This window comes from Hoplias malabaricus, chromosome 7, assembly GCF_029633855.1.
Source record: "Hoplias malabaricus isolate fHopMal1 chromosome 7, fHopMal1.hap1, whole genome shotgun sequence".
NCBI classification, from domain to species: Eukaryota; Metazoa; Chordata; class Actinopteri; order Characiformes; family Erythrinidae; genus Hoplias; species Hoplias malabaricus.
Window position 1 is genome coordinate 3,844,274 of NC_089806.1, and position 20,158 is coordinate 3,864,431.

The 20,158-nt window shown below is 43.7% G+C and overlaps 4 non-coding genes across 4 annotated transcripts; all 4 read right to left on the minus strand.

Annotated features, from left to right (window-relative positions):
* Positions 1-11,604: 11,604 nt before the first annotated feature.
* trnar-acg (transfer RNA arginine (anticodon ACG)) lies at positions 11,605-11,677 on the minus strand. Its single transcript has one exon. It is a non-coding gene; the product is annotated as a tRNA-Arg (tRNA).
* Positions 11,678-11,863: 186 nt separating this feature from the next.
* On the minus strand, positions 11,864-11,935 carry trnae-uuc (transfer RNA glutamic acid (anticodon UUC)). The gene has a single exon. It is a non-coding gene; the product is annotated as a tRNA-Glu (tRNA).
* A 352-nt stretch (positions 11,936-12,287) lies between these two features.
* On the minus strand, positions 12,288-12,359 carry trnah-gug (transfer RNA histidin (anticodon GUG)). Its single transcript has one exon. It is a non-coding gene; the product is annotated as a tRNA-His (tRNA).
* Positions 12,360-12,724: 365 nt separating this feature from the next.
* On the minus strand, positions 12,725-12,797 carry trnam-cau (transfer RNA methionine (anticodon CAU)). Its single transcript has one exon. It is a non-coding gene; the product is annotated as a tRNA-Met (tRNA).
* Between the last annotated feature and the right edge of the window lie 7,361 nt (positions 12,798-20,158).

Genomic DNA, 20,158 nt, shown 5'->3' on the forward strand with positions numbered 1-20,158 from the left:
TACCTTGATTAGAGCAGTCTCAGTGCTGTGATTAGACTGGAATTTTTCTAGGCTACTGTTTATGGACAAGAAACTAGTGATTTGCCTGAAAACTATTTTCTCAATGATTTTGCCAATGAACGGTAAATTAGAAATCAGTCTGTAGTTACTTATCTAATATGATTCTAAATTTTTCTTTTTTAGAAGAGGCTTTTCAACTGCAGTTTTTAGTGAGCTCGGAAAACCCCCCGACATGAGTGAGGTGTTTACAATGTGGAGTATGTCTGGTGCTATAGTGTGGATGATTTGAGATGATTAACTGTGTCAATTAAAATGTTATTATCAGCAGTAATGAACTGTGACATTTTAACAAAGGAGTTTTTATGAGGTGATGGAGAGGGTACAGACTTATTGTTGGATATGTGCAAATCACTTGCGTGATATTCTGGATTTTATTGTTAAACTCATTACATTTTTCAGTTAATAATTCAGGTGTCACTGGTATGAGTGAGTTAGTAAGTCTGTCAACCACGGTGAAGAGGATTTTGCTGTTGTTAATGTTATTGTTGATGATGCTAGAGAAATAGAATTGTCGTATTTTGCATATTATCGTATAGTATTCATGTAGCCTATTTTTGTATATTTCTTTTGGATTTCTTTTTGGATATGAAGACTTGTTTTACGCCGTCTGCGTTCTGCCTTACTCTTTTGGATTTGAACAACAGAAGCATTTCTCCATGGTGCTTTCTGTTTGCAAGACATAGCCTTCACTTTAACTGGCGCAATCTCATCCATAACACTGACCATTTTTAATTAAAACTATTCAGCAGATCATCAACAGAGTTGGATCATTCACATGGTGTAGTGCACTTTTTACTCATGAAAAGTGTAGCTGTGCAGTCCTTTATAATCCTCTTCTTGAAACAAACTCTTTTGTCCCTGATGACTGGTGAGGCCCACATATCAAAGAAAACACAGTAGTGATCTGACAACGTGACGTCTTTCACAGTCACTGATATGTTGAGACTCTTAGAGATAACAATATCCAGCATGTGACCATGACAATGTGTACTCCCTATAACATGCTGTGAAAGACCAAAAGAGTCCAATATGGCATGTAGGTCCTTTTTTGGCAAAACAGCCCTTGGGATTGACCATTTTGTTATTGCTGGTGACTTTAACATACAGTCAAATTCAGTGGAAATAAGACAGCATCTCTGTAAATTCATCAATAAAATTAGCACTGTACTTCGGAGGCCTTTAGACAGTTATTAGTAATATCTGTGGTGTCCCTTTCAGAACTACACAGAGGTACTCAAATGTTGTGAAGTCACCAAATGATAACTGCTTGCACTGAAAATAACCATGGAACAGAGCAGATAGACCGCCACCTTTTCTAATGGCATGAGATGCATTTAAAAAATGAAAATCTGGAGGAGCCGACTCCAATAAAACAGTTGTAGCACTACATTATTTAGCCAAGTCTCAGTTAAAAGTATAAAATCAAGCCCATGTGCTGTAATAAAATTAAGTTTGATTAGTTTATTAAGTTTGATTAGTTTGTGAGAGATCTGATATTTAGAAGAGCTAACTTAGTAACTTGTGCACTTTGCCACAGAAGCTCTGTCTCACATTTTATGTGCTGTAGATTGGTTTCATTCACAGTATCTGACCTGAACTCCCTGTTCTTTCTCTGATAAGTACTGGAATGGGAGAGATTACAGGCAAAAAAAGGTCCCAGCTTGTTTTGAAACATGTACTGCTGACATGACTGCAGCAGCCAGGATCTGAAAAACATCACTTTTCCTCGCCTTTATCAGCTGATGAAGCTGTGTGGAGCTCCTGCTGGCGATGGGGTTGTGAGCGAAGCTACCTTTCCGGGGGTCAAGGAGCTTGTCTCTTCTGTTGAGGGGCTCTAGGTGGTGATGGAGCATGATTTTCCTTAGGGGACAGTCTGGGGGAAGTGGCAGTAGATAAGAGTGGAGTAGAAGCTGGGGTGGTTTTTCTTTGCACCTGAGGGCTGGCTGACAGGGAAAGTGACAGCCTTGTCCCACCGTCCAGTGTTTGCTGCTCCCTCAGGTCATCCTCAGTGGTGCGAGGATCTTCTGGCTATGACATGGTGTCATCAGATTGTACAGCAGAGTTCCTGGATGTTGGTGCTGATGTGCCAAGAGAAGTGGATTAATTACACACTGAGGAAATGAGGTTGTCTGTCAGAAGTTTAACACCCCTTTTGTTTGAGTGCAGTTCCTCTCTCCTAAAATTGATCTCTTCCCAAAAAACAAGTTAAAGTTGTCAATGAAGTTCAGTCCATTTGACCTGCAGCTGTTCTGTAGCCAGGTGTTTAATCCCAGTAACCTTGAGAACATATTGGTGCCTCCTGCAGGTAGAGGTCCACTGATGAAAAATTGTATATTTAACTTACTGAGTGTGTTAAGGAGGTCATTAAAGACTCTTTTTAAAATTTCATACTACTGCTTGACAGTGTCATTCTTTCCAACGTGTATAATAAACCGCTTCACATTTGTGTACTCAGCCAGTACAACTGGAACCTTTGCAGTAAGTTCAGGGACTGTGATGTTTGGCTTGCATCTCTCTACATGTTTTTGGTATGTTACCCCATTAACAGTGTCATCTCCAAAGATCAGGGTGTCTGCTGTAGGTTTGTTAGGGTTTTGTGACTGGCTGACACTTCTGGCATGTTCTGCGTTGTGTTCACTGCGTTTGTGATTCTCACGAAGGGCATGCAGTGGTTCAAATCTGTTTTTCAGCTGAAGTGAATAAGACCGATGTTCTGGGCTGTGCTCTCTCAGCAGCAGTGTTGGGTCTAACAGCTGAATTTCCTGGACCAGCTGTGGTACCTGGAGTAGAAGACAAAACTACAGAGCTATACAAAGCACGGCATTTGGGTCTAGCTTCAGTCTGCACCCATTGCCCATCTCTATCTCTACTCACGGCAGTGTTGCCATCCACACGATCCTCTGGTCTGGATCTGTGCCCTTCCATTGTCCGCTGCTCTGTTAGTCCTCAGCCCACTATCTGCTGCCCATACTCCCACTCAATGTTACTGCTTGCGCAGCTCTGAAATGCCAGTCCTTAAACTCCTGATAGCAGGTTACGAAAATCCCTTTCCAAAGCTGACATTCTCTGTAGGAGTCTGGATCAATTCTGACAGCACATGTGTTGAACAAAATGATGAGGAATTTCACAAGTTTCTTCTACTGTAGCCTGTTGAAACTGTCCTGGTTAATGGAATAGTCCTGGTTCCTAGGGCAATCGCACTACTTTAAAAAGTATCAAAAGCAGAAAATATCCAGTTTTGGCTTCAAAGTACTGCTGAATTGTGTATATTTTTAAAAGCTCAGATACTCTATCACAGAAACAAGTAGGTTTTGAAGAAATAAAAGGAAAGAAATAGAAGATAGTGGAGCTAAGCAGCAAAGCGTCTGAACGGCAAGGAAGAACAGGGTGCAGTGCTTTTGAGATTGTTCAGAAGACCCCTCAGTACAAGAATACGACCTCCCCTGCCAGTGGAGCAACGTGGGTGTAAAATAACTTCAGTACTGCATAAGTCTCTTATTTTTTTATTTTTTATTTTTTTCCCCTCTCTAAGCAGGTTAAAGCAGCACTACCCAGTCCAACTGAGACACTGCTCCACAGCTTCAAATCAGGAGACCAAGTCCTGGTAAAGGATCTGCAGAGAAACAAGTGGAACCAACCGAGGTGGAAGGGACTTTTTAGGTGATCTTTGTCACCCACACCGCACTCAAAGTAGGACAAGCAACGTGGGTCCACCATACGCATTGCAAGAAGGCTCCACGAGAAACCAGCGTGTCCACTGAGGACCCCACCACCTAGCAGTGACTCCATAATGCCCTAGTAGTCGGGACTGCAGGAAGAAGGGGAGTGCCCCTCTGAGAGCAGGTACGTCAAGAAACGAAAGGGCAATGGCTTTCCTGTGTCTGGTGGTTTTGGGGCTCCTGTTCACTCCAGGAGGAACCTTCTAAACCCCATGGACCACTCTGGGTGCACTCATTAGCTGGTTTATCTTTGGCAGCCTGGGAGCAGCAACAGCCCCAGTTAGCTGCATTGTTTGGTGGTTGGTTTATGCTGCTGATCTTAATCCCATGTATCCTCCGGGTCTGCGCCATTTGTTTGGCCCGCACTGCCACTATGAAAGCTCTTGTTGTTAATGTTCAGTCTCAACCAACAAAACAATATAATGTATCACTCGTACTTTGTCCCCTCATTCCAAGTTGGACAGAGACTAGTGATCAATGATCAAAGGGGGTATTGTGAAGGGAAATTTTAAATTCATGCATCTTTAACCTATGTGAGTGCTCATTGAATCACTAGTGTTCAGTATGAATCACTGACAATTAGTAGAAACCTTTTTTTTTTATGTATGTTACATTATTCTGTCTTTAGACTGTTTCGCTAACTTTTGTAGAAAAGGAATGTGACGGGAGTGCAGATTGAAAGAGTTCAATCAAGGATCTTTTTTCTGTTTTAACAAGCACGAAATGTAGCTGGTTCCTGGAACATTGTTTCTGTATGAAACTGTTATCTCTTTCTCCCCGATAGGTGGCTCAGCTAAGAAAGAAGGTTTTTTGTTCTTTGTCTCAGAGCAGAGTAGAGGGTTAGTGCATGCGTTTAGCTGTAAAAGTTGCTCATAGACCACTTTCAGTCTCATTTCTTATTAGTTAATCATTTCCATGACACGTTATATTCTCATAAAGCTGCACAGGTAGATATCTCCAAATATGTTTAACAGTGCGGCCAAGATGAGCCGGTTTTATGATTTGCATGTGGAGGGTGGGTTGTTGAGAAATTGGCTTAATGTGCACGTAGTACAAAAAGGAAAGATTTTGGGAGCTTAATGGTACCGTACTAGTTTTTAAAAACAGACCTGCTCCGTGTGAGGATCAAACTCTCAAATTTCAGATTGAGACTGACACACTACCTACTTGTGAGTTGAGGTTTTAGCACTTTTATTAAAAACAATAGTGACCACGAATGCCTCCTTGGGCAGGTGTTCCCAGTTGGATTTCGAATAGAAATTAAGTACAAACAAAACATGCAATATTATAAACTGAAAACTTTTTTTTTTTTCAGAACGTCCATTCTATCAGCACTTGTCTTTATTCATTTTGCCATTTCATAAATGCCACAGAAGAAACCCTTACTGAAATTGTGAAAGTAATAAGCAAAAAAAAAAAGAAACAACAATATACGAAATAAAGCCTTTATTTAAAATAAAGTAAATGTAAAAACAAGCCTTAAAAACATATGTGCAAAATAGCATGTAAGACATACATGTACTCCAGGGTGAACAGAGTAATCAGCTGCATTCCATGCATCCAATGACTGAGACATGCACCACTTCACCATCTCCTAGCTTCTTTTTATTCAATGTTAAAATAAATAAATCAATACAAAATGTCCTGTTCCAACAAATTGTCTATCTGATCATCTGTGAATAGTTTGGAAGAGTATAGTTAAACTCTGTGTATATGTGTGTATATATATATATATATATATATATATATATATATATATATATATGCAATAAATACTGTTATATTATTACATTTAAAGAATGTTCTAGTTTTTACATTTCCATATATTACCCCTAGAAATAGTTTACCATTGTTATTTATTGTTGTATATAATGAGCTATCAATAAATATGAACATTTGGCCTTCAGTTCTGAACGCTTGGCCTCCATAAGAGCTTGGAGGTCACACTCATCCCAAATGCAGTGGCTCAGACAGTTCATGAAACTGGCATACAGGACATGAGTCAGTGGTGCATCCCACTGCAATCCTCCTCATGAAGTGCCAGATATCCAGGTGAATTTCCATGTCTGGCCATACTGAAAACATTTTCCTAATGTGTGTGGACCCACAGCAGTCCTGGTCAACATACAAGACCTCTGGAGGTGACATGCAAGCACCCTGGTAGCACTTGGTGATGCCATCAGTCATTTTGCCCAAGCCAAAACCCTCACTTGCTGTGACATAATAACTTGGCCGTGCTCATAGCCAATGTTTGTGGCCCAAGATGCTGTCACATGACTCTGTCCTGCCATGTTCCTCACAATCTTTTTAGTTGAGTCCATTTTCAGGATCTGGCCAAACTGTGAGGTGATAGATGATTTAATTTCCTCAAGCCTGTTCAGGACATCCTGAGCATAGACCTGCATCAGCCAGTGAGGCTTTGGGACTGTAAGCAATGCTGGAAGATCTCAAACAGCAACAGGAGTGATCAGTCCAGAAGGCACAGCTCTCATCAATCCTCTGCAGTCTGTGAGATACTGAATCTGTTTCTGCAGCTAGCCTTGTGAATGCTGCTTCTCCAACTGCTTATTGGTCTGGCTGCTGCTGTTTCCCAGACCCCTCTGTCGTGTCTGCCGCCCTACTTTTATGTCATAAGCAAACTTGGCAGTAAGGAGACAGGGGAACTGGACACGATGGCCAATGTCTAGCTGAGAGACAATGTTGTGGCTCCAGCTGATGACCTTCCTTTTGCAGCTCCTACAGGCAAGGTATTCTGCTGCAATGAAATAAGAGCTGCTAACACCAATCACTTGCCTGATTCTCTGGTGAAGCCCAGCAGCTGTGAGCTCATCCTTGCCACAGTCTGAGTGTGGGCAGAACAGCTGTACATGCCAAAGTTTCCTTGGCATCCAGAGAAAGAAGGCATGTCCAAAGTACTTCTCCATCGCTGGTATGCCACACTGAGTCAGGGAAGGCTGGGGGGGGGGGTGTACCACAACATCTTGTCCAGTTTGGCTAGGTCTAGCTCTGGTTGTCCATATCGTGACCATCGAAAAAGTGCCTTGGAGATCCACTGCTGATCTATAAGAGGAAGAGCAGTTTTTCAACCAGCAGGAAGACGCGTTCTACTCTCTACTAAATGGATCAAAGAAAAAAGGGAAGGGAAAGAGAAGGTTACACACTGCTGTAAACATTTACCCAAAACAAATATTCTAATGACACTGCCAGTACATTACACCAGTGTAGCCTAAAGTATTATTAGAGATATGGTAAGCACAATATTGGCAATTGTCTAAGAACTTCTAAAAAGTTATATAAAGTAACAACCACATAACAAAAACTTTTTTACACTTACATGCCACTTCTGATTCCACCTGGTCAGCTGCCATCGGAAGTAGTGCGGGCTCAGATGAAGCACTGCACATGGCTGGAAGAGCTGATCAATGAATAAATTAATAAATAAACAAATCTACAAGAAGCATATAAAAATTGGCAGTTTATTTACAGACATCAAACACATTAGTAAAAAAATTGTCCCACAGAAACTTACAAGGTTTGAACTTGGAGGGTGAAATGAGCCTCTTGACTGACTTCTCAAGATTTTTCATTCTGCTGCCTTTCCCAACCAACAAAGAGCACAGAGAGGAGACTGCCACTGAAGGCTGACCAGTGGCAGGCTCAGTGCTGGGGCCAGGCTGGATGGGGTTATTGGAGGGTTGACAGGTGTTGGGCACAGTGCTGATGGAGGGTTGTGCAGTGGACTGAGAGCTGGTTGGGGACAAACTTTCAGATTTGATCCGGACAGCATATTGGCCCTTGTAAAAATGTTCAATGTACAGCCGTAAAGACTTCTTATTTTCCCCTGTGATGAATCCTTCATCATGGCAGCAACAAGATATCCAGCATAACCCAAAGCATTTTCAGCCACCCACTTGAAGGTCTGCCCCCTGAAAACTCCAAACTGGAGCTCATACTGGCCAAGGACATGTATAACGTTGCCTGTATCTCCACCCAAGCGCACAACTGCATTTATTGCCGAGTCCTTCACTCTCTCTGGAGAAATGGCCCTGGACCGTGGCTTCTTTTTATGCTCCTCCTTCACTGTTAGAGCAGCCTTTACAGAGGTTCAGACTACCACCAAAAGACCTTGCGTCTTTACCAGATTTTGTGTTTTTGCAGTCTTTTTCTTCTCATTTCAAGTTTGTTCGTACAGGATAGCTTTTCTTTGACATCCTACAACCGACAGGAACTTTTGGACATTGAACAAACTTTCAGAGTAACGTAAGCCAATCTTCGACTCATGCCAGCGGAAATCTCCAGAACACTGGAGGCTACACACTTTACCAAGCCAGGTGGAAGTGATCGCAGGTGGCATCGAGACCGTAAACAAAGGCGAGGGAAGCATGGAGGAGCAAAAGCTAGGCTAAAGCAAACACCACACCACCTTTCGCTACCCAGCATTTTTCTAGCGAATGTGCGGTCTTTGGTGAATAAAATGGACGAGGTAAGACTTTGCATCAATCAGAGTAAGAGACTCATGGACTGCAATATCATGAATTTTATTGAAACATGGCTAAATGGCAGTGTACCTGACAATGCTATTGAGGTAGCTGGATGCTACAAATGGAAGATAGAACAGCAGATGACACCGGTAAAACCAGAGGTGGTGGACTGTGCATTTATATTAACAAAGCTTGGTGCCCAAACATTACCCCTTTTGGGAGACACTGCTTGGCTAATCTTGAATCTGATTAAGTGCAGACCTTTTTATCTGCCAAGGGAGTTCACTTCCATCATAACATCGGTTTACATCCCACCGGATGCTAATGCCAAGCTAGCTATAAATTAACTTTTATACAGCCATTAGCAAACAACAGACTGCTCATCTGAAGGCTGCTTTTATAGTTGATGGTGATTTCAATCACTCTAACTTAGACAGTGCTTCCTAAATTTCACCAGCATGTTTCCTGGAATACAAGAGGAGACAAAACTCTGGATAATGTCTACACAAACATCCCTGGAGCGTACACCTTTACCCCCCCTCCCGCACCTGGAGAAGTCAGACCACCTTTCTTTGTTTCTCGTTCCCAAGTACTCTCCTCTAATCCAACTTGTGAAGCCATCAGTAACAGCTATCAAGTGTGGCCAGCGGAGGCAGACTCTGTACTTCAGGACAGGTTTCATCACACAGACTGGAGTATGTTTGCTTCACAGGCTACTTGTGGCTCTCACATGAATATTGATACATACACCTCTGTGTTGCACTATATCAAGACCAACATTGACGTGGTTACTACACAGTTGACCACTTACTTGAATCAGAAACCATGGATTAACAACGAGGTGCATTTCTGCTGAAGGCCCACGACATCGCGTTCAAATCAGGTGATGCACAGGCCTATTGCATATCCAGGGCACATTTGAGGAGAGGCATCAAGATGGCCAAGCACTGCTACAAGCTTAAAGTAGAGGACCACTTCTCCAATTATGGTTCCCGACACATGTGGCAGAGTATTCAAACCATCAGTGAGTACAAGTCCAGCAAATCCACTCCAATAACTGCAGATGTCTCCTTTCTGAATGAGCTAAATTACTTTTATGCTTGTTTTGACAGAGACAACAGGGAGACGGATACCAATATCAGATCTTCTGCAGTCCTTCGGCCCCTGGCCCAGATGGCATTCCCAGGCTAGTGCTGAAACCATGTGCGAAGCAGTTTTTATGGACATCTTCGTTCTGTCTCGTGCTTAGGCAGCTGTTCCAACTTGCTTCAAAACCACATCCATCATACCTGTACCAAAACACTCCAACCCGACATGCCTATATGCCTATCGCCCGTAGCACTTACACCCATCATTATGAAGTGCTTTGAGCGACTGGTTCTGGCTCAACTAAAGGTCTGTCTCCCACCTACACTGGACTCACATCAGTTCACATACCACAATAATAGAAGCACAGAGGATGCCATTTCCATTGCACTACATACTGTGCTCTCACATCTGGATAATAACAACACATACGCTAGAATGTTGTTTGTTGGTTTTAGCTCAGCATTTAACACAATAATCCCAGCCAAGTTAGTCACTAAACTTGGAGATCTGGGCATTGACTCCTCTCTGTTATTGGATTAAAAGCTTCTTGACCAACAGGCCTCAGCATGTTAGGTAAGGCCATACCTACTCCTCCACCATCACACTAAACACGGGCGTGCCCCAGGGCTGTGTGCTAAGCCCATTTCTCTATTCCCTCTTTACTCATGACTGCAAGACTGTTCATGTATCAAACTTTATGGTCAAGTTTGCTGACTACGCCACAGTGATTGGCCCCTTCAGCAACGATGATGAGACAGCCTACAGAGAGCATGTAGAACAACTGGTCACATGGTGTACTGACAATAACCTGCTTCTTAACACCAACAAAACAAAGGAACTTATCATAGACTTCAGGAGGGAGAAAAGTGTCATGCATGACTCCAACTATATCAGTGAGACGGCTGTCGAACGTTTTTGCCAGCTTCTTGGGAACACACATATCGGAGGATCTATCCTGGACCTCCAACACTTCCAGCCTGGTCAAGATGGCTCCTTTTTCTGAGGATGCTAAAGAAACATCTGTCTCCAGCCATTCTGGTGAACTTCTATCGCTGTGTGTACTCTGTGAGAGAGTATCCTGTCCAGCTGTATCACAGTCTGGTTTGGGAACTGCACTGTTGCTGCCCGTAAATCACTACATCGAGTGGTGAGTACGGCCCAGAAAATTACAGGGACCTCACTTCCATTAGTTGAGGAGGTATAGAAGAAACACTGTCTTCGTTGAGCCTGTAGCATTATTAAAGACTCCTCACACCCTGCACATAGTTTGTTTGAGTTAACAGTATTGTTTTTACTCACAGGACTAATAATATTGGTTTAGCTCACAAGATAACTCAAAAGACCAATATAATAATTTTTTTTGTCTCACAGGACTAACCATATTAGCTATTTTTTAAATCATTTTTAGGTTATAGTCGTAACACAAACTTCACTGAAATAACATTAGTTCACTTAAAATGTACCTAAAGTAATCACTATATTTTCAATAAACAATCTAACATTTTTTTTACAACTAGAGATATATATGGAATATATAACATATTAAGCATAACATGAAATAAACATTACATACCAAAACGTACTCGAAGAGAAGAATGTGTTGGTTGAAAACTGACGAGTTGGTGGAAATGTAGAGTTAAATTCTCATGAAGCCACACAGGTAGATTATAACTCCAAATACGTTTATCAACGCAGCCAAAATGAGCCGGTTTAAATATTCCGCCGGCCATCACTATGCCCCATGGATAGAGGCACGTAATCCTCAATTCAGCATGTGATAGGTCAGTGGGCAGGAACTCCTGCCTCTCTGATTTTTGACTGGCCATTTCTAGGTAGCATTGCGCCAGTAATGGGCCGTCGTTGGTCTATTCGTGGTAGCACTCCGATTTGTGATTGATCAGTGTTCGTTGTGAGGTGGCCCCAGAAACCGTGTCTTCATCATTGAATTCTGGTAGCGGTGCGTGTTGTAATTGGTCAATTCTTGGTAGCCCTCTGGCCTCTGATTGGCCTATTCTTGGTAGCAGGCTGTAAGGGGCTTGGATTAAGCTACCAAGAATTGCTCGACACAGCTGGCAATGAGCGCCAATGAGGTCACTAAAGAGGTAAGCTTCTTCAACGTCAGCCCCTTGTCAGCTGTCTGTCTCTGGTTTTTGCCAACGCCAGCATTGTTTGTGCAAGTTCCACACTTTCTTTGCACTCTTACTTCACAAGCGCTGAAGTGCTTATCCAACACCAAACGCACAAAGCAAAATGAGCGAGCCAGCCAGAAGTCGAACCTAGAATCTTCTGATCCGTAGTCAGACGCGTTATCCATTGCGCCACTGGCCCCTTGCTCTGGGCTCTCCACGTGGCATTTGCTTTACGTAAGGGAGACAACTGCCACGCCTCGCTTGGGGAGGGAGAAGCAGAGCGCCTCCTAAAACTTTGTCTGTACGTGACGTCCAAGCCGCGCTGCCAGAGCACCCACCCCGCTTCTGTACAGACTCGGAACACTTCGCTCAAAGCTTAAGTCCATTCCCATACCGGGAGTCGAACCCGGGCCGCCTGGGTGAATACCAGGAATCCTAACCGCTAGACCACATGGGAAACTTGCACTGCCCTCGGCTGGCCACCATGACCAATTTGTTACCTTCTTCTCCCGTCTCTCCCTGCTGTCCTCCCGAGGCCAACTGGAGCTTTGCACCCTTCATCCTGATGGAACAGGCGGATGCGAAAACTGCTTGATTGCCTCTTGCCAGGCCCAGCGTCCAAGGAGTCCTAATCCTGGGCGTGGACAGAAAACATCCTTGAGCTCTCCGCTCCATAAGACAGGTGCACTTCCATTTGCAGCGCTGGCTGGCCCACTCTGTCTGCAAGAGGGCTTTGGATGAAGGCCAGGCCTCCCAAAAGAGCGGCTGCTGGTCCCGAAGGCGAGCACTACCCGCTCGCAGCGAGGGCCTGCCGTGACCCGGATTCGAACCGGGGTTGCTGCGGCCACAACGCAGAGTACTAACCACTATACGATCACGGCGCGCCACCGCTCAAGCTGCACCTGGCCTCCTCCCTTCCTTGGTGGATTGCTTCCCTGCTGACAAGAAGGCATTTCCTTGGCAAACAGGCAGAACGCTCTTCCCTTCCCCTTTGTGGACTTGGCATTTCACATCAAACGGCAGCCATGATGGTGCGCCGTAACCATCTACCAAGACCCGAGTCTTCCGTGGCACTGGGAATTTACCGCCACGGCGGCTCATATTCCAGTTCAGAACAGATGTGCAGGGAACTCATGATTTGCACGTGGTGGGTGGGTGGTTTAGAGATTAGCTTAAGGGGCGCGTAGCAGCAAAAGGAAAGATGGCTTGAGCTGAACGGCACCCTACTAGTATTTAAAAACGGCGCTGCCCCGTGTGAGGATCGAACTCACGACCTTCAGATTATGAGACTGACGCGCTACCTACTGCGCTAACGAGGCCACCGAGGAGCTGAGATTCTCTAAAGTCAGCCCGTTGTCAGCTGCCTGTCTCAGGTTTTCGCCAACGCCCGCATTTCAGGACTGTTCTTGGGCCAGCATCGTTTATACAGGTTCCACACTTTCTTTGCACCCTGACTTCACAAGCGCTAAAGTGCTTATCAACCACCAAACGCACAAAGCAAAAAGTGCGAGCCAGCCAGGAGTTGAACCTAGAATCTTCTGATCCGTAGTCAGACGCGTTATCCATTGCGCCAAGGCAGGCACATGTTAGTCGTGCTTTCGGCGCCGAAAGTAACCATGAATGCCTCCTCCGGCGGGTGTTCGAGTCCCGCACGGGGCGAGTTGGATTTCGACTGGAGATAAACAAAATACACAATATTATGATCCGAAAACGTTAAAGTCGACTTTACCCTTTAAGGAAAACGGACAGTTTTGTTCGTTCTACCTGCACGTGTCTTTATTTTATATTTTTTATTCATTGAACTTGTGAAAGGAAAAGAAAATAAGGAAGAAAAAAATGAAACAACGATTAATATACAAAATAAAGCCTTTATTTAAAAGATACAGTAAATGTACACAATCAATTGTATACAATAAATTTGTTTGTTCCACAAACAAGCATTAAAAACAGTGGCAAAAGTTACACAATGTTATAAATAAAGGGCTATGTAAGTTTTAAATATATAAATTATATATAATAGGCTACAAATAATTGAATTAGTAATGCAATGAAAAATCTAAATGTTACTTTGTATTATAAATTTAAATAAACACAAGTGAATCAGGGAAAGCAGGTGTGGGTGGGTGAAGAGGTTAAGGGCTTTTTTCTTTAGGGGCTTTGTTTTTTCCATAGCCTCGTGCTACCAGCTCTGCTTTCCATTCCTCCAGTGGCACGGTGGCAGTTTCTTCACAGTACCAATTGCCAAAATACTGTTGATGTGTAGGGGGCTTCCTCTCTTTTTGGCATTTTTTGCAGGAGATGAAGGTCTTCTGGCGAACATAACTGCGAGTTTTTATGCCAGATTTCTCCTTTTCCATCTTTCTTTTGCGATACTGCTGTGTTGTGTATGGCACATCTGGTTGTGATGGTGTTGCTGATGGTGTCGCTTGAGATGAACAAGTTGGAGCCAAACGGGCAGTGGCAGGCAGAATAGGTTGCAGTCTCTGGGCTTGGACTTGGCTGTGACTGTCTGGACATGGGATGGGCAGAAAAATCACCTGGCCTGCAGGGACTGACACAGGACAAGCAGAGAGGGTAGAGGAGGTGAACTGGGGAGCTTCAGGGAGGTGATGCTGCTGAGGAGGCTGCAGACCAGCAGACGTAGAAGCCATTGACGCAAAGGTCAGACGTCTTTTGGTCTTTGCCATAGCTGCGGTGTCTGGTGGTAGGACAAATACATGGGGGCTGTCTGTGGATGGGTGAGCTTTTATCATTTCAGTCTGGGGTGTGGAGCGTTGTGGTACAGGACCTGCCACGGGTGCTTTAGGAGTCCTTATGCCCTGATGAAGCACATTGGACTCCTGTGATCGGGTGCGTCTGCAGTACCTAAAACACAAACAGCAATTAAAAAGAGAGCAATTAGTCCACTTGCCATTGAAACACACTGCAAGATTTGTTTATCCACATGCATATTATAATAAAGGCCTTTTAATATAAGGAAAAATGTTTAAATGTGTTAGATGTAATGAGATTTCATTGAATTATTCGTCATATATGATAACTGATTGACTCACCACTCTGAGAGTGTGGCTGTGTTAACTTCAGGCAGCTGGATGGTGGTGTCCTGCATCACATGGGCGTTGCTCAAGATGTACTCTCTGATGTGCTTGTAAGAACGAATGATGAGGGTCCACCTTCCAAACCTGACACCGTCAACCTGTTTTGGATGTGGAAAAGCCATACACAGCTTCACAAATATAGCCTCCACAACCCTGTTGCAGTCTGGCCACTGTGCAGGGCTGCTTGCACCAAGAAAGCACCTGAGAAGGAACAAAAACACAGTATACTTAGATATTTGCAGGTTTACAGATTCCAACAGCAGTAATAAGTACAGTTGAGTATAAAAACTCACCGTCTTGTTGACTCCACACCAGGAGCTACCAGTTTTTTTGTGGACCTGAAACGCCCCTTATTCAAAGTGGCCTGATGACGTGGAGAATATACTGTGCGCTCCTTGTCATAGTCACTAAGAGCCTGCCAAAGTGTGACGATATGGCTTGACTCTTCCCGTGACAATGAGAGAACATGGTCTTTCAAGCTGACCAAGTAGTCTGCCAAATCCTGAACAGCTCCATAACCAGCAACGTTGTCAGGCCCAACAGAGTCCTAATTGAATAAATGATTGATAAATGAGTTACTATATGCAACAACTAATGTATATTTGAAACAAATCAACACTATTAGAAGTCAGTAAACTATAATAAATACTTACGTCCTGCTTAACGGAAGACACAGGATCAGAAGATGGCTCTACGGACTCTGGATCTTGCTTCAGTGGACCTACAGTTAGAGGAAAATTAAAGAGAAAGTAAAAATGATTAAGTGGTGAATTAAGACATCAAATTATTTATTCATAGCTTGTGTCTAATGAAGTATTATTAGAGGTCTTACAGCTGTGTGCAAGCGAAGAGATGACTGATGAAGCAGCAGGTGGAGAGAACCAGGTATCAGGCATAAGGTTAGCAGGAGCATGTGGTGATGCAGAAGCTACACTTGTGGTGGCAAAAGCAGGAGGATCAAGCCTGATAATGGTGGAAGTAGCAGTGGAAACACCACATGGGCCACCAAACGCAGAAGGTGCATCAGAAGTAGAAGGGACAGCAGATGGTGTCATCAGAGCAGGTGGAACAGAGGACTGCCCAGGCATTTCAAGGGTTGGGACAGTTAAATCTTCAAAGTGCAGTGTCTCCACAAAGCCCTCATCTTCTGCCACATTGAGGTCCTCTGTCTCAAGAGCTGAAATGGCCAATTTATAATCCTCCAAAACACTGCCAGTCTGTTCATATAGGTACTCCACACCTATGAGTTCTCCTGGAAGAAAAAAAAACAAGAAACAACAAAAAGAAAAGAAACAGCATAAGTGTCAGATTTAATCATGTTTTTTTTATTTAAACTTCTCAGAAATTTAAATTAAGGCTTACCTGTATATTTCTGTGGTCCTGTGTAATCCACCAGTTTCATCCCTAGCACCTCCTGAGCCAGCTGATTGGCAGCATGCCTCAGAAGGCCACTATAGGAGTGGGGCTGCACTTTTCCTGCTGCTGCCATGCTTCTGTCTTCATGCCACCTGGCAAGGCCATCCAATAGGTAGGCCTGAAAAAAGGTGTCGCTTGCCAGGGTTCCTAAAACACATAACAAATTGGAATTTTTATTATTCTTGTTTTAGTATTTTTTTTTTTTACTTTAATGGAAGATTTGTTTCAAATAACCTGTGTATGCTTTTAAAGTTGCATGCTTACCAGGAATGAACCTGTTCATGTGCAGGTGGAAGGATTCCAGTGACGTGGACCCTCTTGCACACCTGTATGTTGGCAGAGTGTGCCCTCCCTTTACAATGGTCCCCGTCTGCATGTATAGCTGCACACCTGGAGGATCCTGGATGCAAGGGATGTGCTTTTTTTGCCCCCCCCAGATCTCAGCCATCTTTGCAGAGTTTATAAGTGGCACTCCAAGCGTGTTGTGGCCCCTCTCACCATCGTATGCATGAATAAGGTCTGTGATGAGTGCCTCTATCTCTGTACAGCTGCGGGTTGCCCTCTTGCAGTGCAGTGACATCTCTGCCCTGGTGATGTGGCGCATGACATCTGCGTCTGTGGGGTGCATTGATCTGGCCTCCAGTTCTGAACGCTTGGTCTCTTTAAGAGCTTGGAGGTCACGCTCATCCCAAATAAAGATGCAATCCTGCAATCCTCCTCATGAAGTGCCAGATATCCAGGCGAATTCCCATGTCTGGCCATGCTGAAAACATTTTCCCAATGTGTGTGGACCCACAGCAGTCCCGGTCAACATACAAGACTTCTGGCGGTGACACGCAAGCACCCTGGTAGCGCTTGATGATGCCATCAATCATTTTCCCCAAGCCAAAGCCCTCACTTGCTGTGAGCACAGACATCATAACTTGGCCGTGCTCATTTTGCCGATGTTTGTGGCCCAAGAGGCTGTCACACGACTCTGTCCTGCCATTTTCCTCACAATTTTCTTTGTGGAGTCCATTTTCAGGATCCGGCCAAACTGCGAGGTGATCGATGATTTGATTTCCTCAAGCCTGTTCAGGACATCTTGAGCGTAGACCTGCATCAGCCAGCGATGCTTTGGGACTGTGGGCAAAGCAGGAAGGTCTCCAACAGCAACAGTGGTGATCAGTCCAGAAGTCGCAGCTCTCATCAATCCCCTGCAGTCCGTGAGATACTGGATCTGTTTCTGCAGCCAGCACTCTGAATGCTGCTCCTCCAACTGCTTCTGGATCTGGCTGCTGCTGTTTCCCAGACCCCTCTGTCGCATCTGCCGCACTACTTCCATATCACAAGCAAGCTTGGCAGTAAGGAGACAGGGGAACTGGACGCGATGGCCAATGTCTAGCTGACAGACAATGTTGTGGCTCCAGCTGATGACCTTCCTTTTGCAGCTCCTACAGGCAAGGTATTCTGCTGCCATGAAATAGGAGCTGCTAACACCAATCACTTGCCTGATTTTCTGGTGAAGCCCAGCAGATGTGAGCTCATCCTTGACACAGTCCGGGTGTGGGCAGAACAGCCGTACACGCCAAAGTTTCCTTGGCATCCAGAGAAAGAAGGCATGTCCAAAGTACCTCTCCATCGCTGGCATGCCGCACTGAGTCAGGGAAGGCTGAGGGGGGTACCACCACATCTTGTCCACTTTGGCTAGGTCTAGCTCTGGTTGTCCATATCGCGACCATCGGAAAAGTGCTTTGGAGATCCACTGCTGATCTATAAGAGGAAGAGTTTTCCAACCAGCAGGAAGACAGGTTCTACTCTTCACTAAATGGAACAAAAAAAAAAGGGAAGGGAAAGAGAAGGTTACAACATTGCTGTAAACATTTACCCAAAAACAAAACAAGTATTCTAATGATACTGCCAGTACATTACACCAGTGTAGCCTAAAGTATTATTAGAGATATGGGTAAGCACAATCCTGGCAACTGTCTAAGAACTTGTAAGAACATATACAATGTAACAACCACATAACAAAATATTTATTACACTTACATGCCACTTCTGTTTCCACCTGTTCAGCTGCCATCACAAGTTCACTGTCGTCCACTGGTGCGGGCTCAGATGAAGCACTGCATGTGGCTGGAACAGCTGATGAATAAATGAATAAATTAACAAATCTTATTCAAGCATATATAAAAATTGGCAGTTTATTTACAGACATCAAACACATTAGTAAAAAAATTGTTCCATAGAAACTTACAAGGTTTGAACTTGGAGGGTGTAATGAGCCTCTTGACTGACTTCTCAAGATTTGTCATTCTGCTGCCTTTCCCAACCAACAAAGAGCGGAGAGAGGAGACTGCCACTGAAGGCTGACCAGTGGTAGGCTCAGTGCTGGGGCCAGGCTGGATGGGGTTGCTGGAGGGCTCACAGGTGGGCACAGTGCTTATGGAGGGTTGTGCAGTGGACTGAGAGCTGGTTAGGGACATGCTTTCAGATTTGATCCGAACAGCATATCAACCCTCGTAAAAATGTTCGATGTACACCCGGAAAGACTTCTTATTTTCTGCATGGCTCCTAGAGTCTTTCCCCTGTGATGAATTCTTCATCATGGCAGGAACAAGATATCCCGCATAACCCAAAGCATTTTCAGCCACCCACTTGAAGGTCTGCCCCCTGAAAACTCCAAACTGGAGCTCATACTGGCCAAGGACATGTATATCATTGCCTGTATCTCCACCCAGGCGCACAACTGCATTTACTGCTGTGTCCCTCACTCTCTGGAAAAATGGCCCTGGACCATGGCTTCTTTTTATTCTCCTCCTTCACTGTTAGAGCAGCCTTGGAATCACAGAGATTCAGACTACCATCAGCACTCTTCCTGAATGTAGGTTCCATTATCTATGAACACAAAATTATTATTAGAACATGCTGTGTTGAATGTTTTTGTATTAAATTAAAATAAACCAAGAACATCATAAGTCATGTTGCACTTTTACAATATAAAGGTTTATTGGTTTGGATGGTTTAACCCACATGACTAACAGCATAGGACCATTAGCACTGTTTTATGTCACAGAACCATTAGCACTGTTCTTCATTCATAAGACCATTAGCAGGACCATTTATGTCCTACCATTAGCAATGTTTTCCACTCACATGATTAACAGTATTGTTTTAACTCACATGACTAATAATATTGGTTTAGCTCACAAGATTAATAATATTGTTTAAAATCACAGGACTAATAATAAATCACAGGACTAATGATAACTCACAGGAGTAAATCACAGGACTAATGATAACTCACAGGAGTAAATCACAGGACTAATGATAACTCACAGGAGTAAATCACAGGACTAATAATAACTCACAGGAGTAAATCACAGGACTAATGATAACTCACAGGAGTAAATCACAGGACTAATGATAACTCACAGGAGTAAATCACAGGACTAATGATAACTCACAGGAGTAAATCACAGGACTAATGATAACTCACAGGAGTAAATCACAGAACTAATGATAACTCACAGGAGTAAATCACAGGACTAATGATAACTCACAGGAGTAAATCACAGGACTAATGATAACTCACAGGAGTAATACTAACTCAAAGGACTAACCATGTTATTAGTTATTTTTTAAAATCAGTTTTAGGTTGTGGTCTTAACACAAACTTCACTGAAGTAACGTTAGTTCACTTAACATGTAGCTAAAGTAATCACTATATTTTCAATAAAAAAAAATCTAACATTTTTTACAACTAGCGATTTATATATGGAATATATAACATATTAAGCAAAACATGAAATAAACGTTACTTACCAAAACGTACTTGAAGAGAAGAACGATGTGCTGAAAATCGATGAGTTCGTTCGTGGAAACGGAGAGTTATATTCTCGTGAAGCCTCACAGGTAGATGATAACTCCAAACACGTTTATAAACCCGGCCAAAATGAGCCGGTTTAAATATTCCGCCGTCCATCTCTGTGCCCCATAGATTAGCATGTGTGAGGTCGGTGGGCGGGAACTCCTGCCTCTCTGAGTTTCGATTGGCCATTTCTAGGTAGCAATGCGCCAGTAATGGGCCATCGTGAGTCAATTCGTGATAGCGCTTCGATGTGTGAATGGTCAGCCTCCGTTGTGAGGTGGCCCTAGAAACCGTGTCGTCATCATTGAATTCT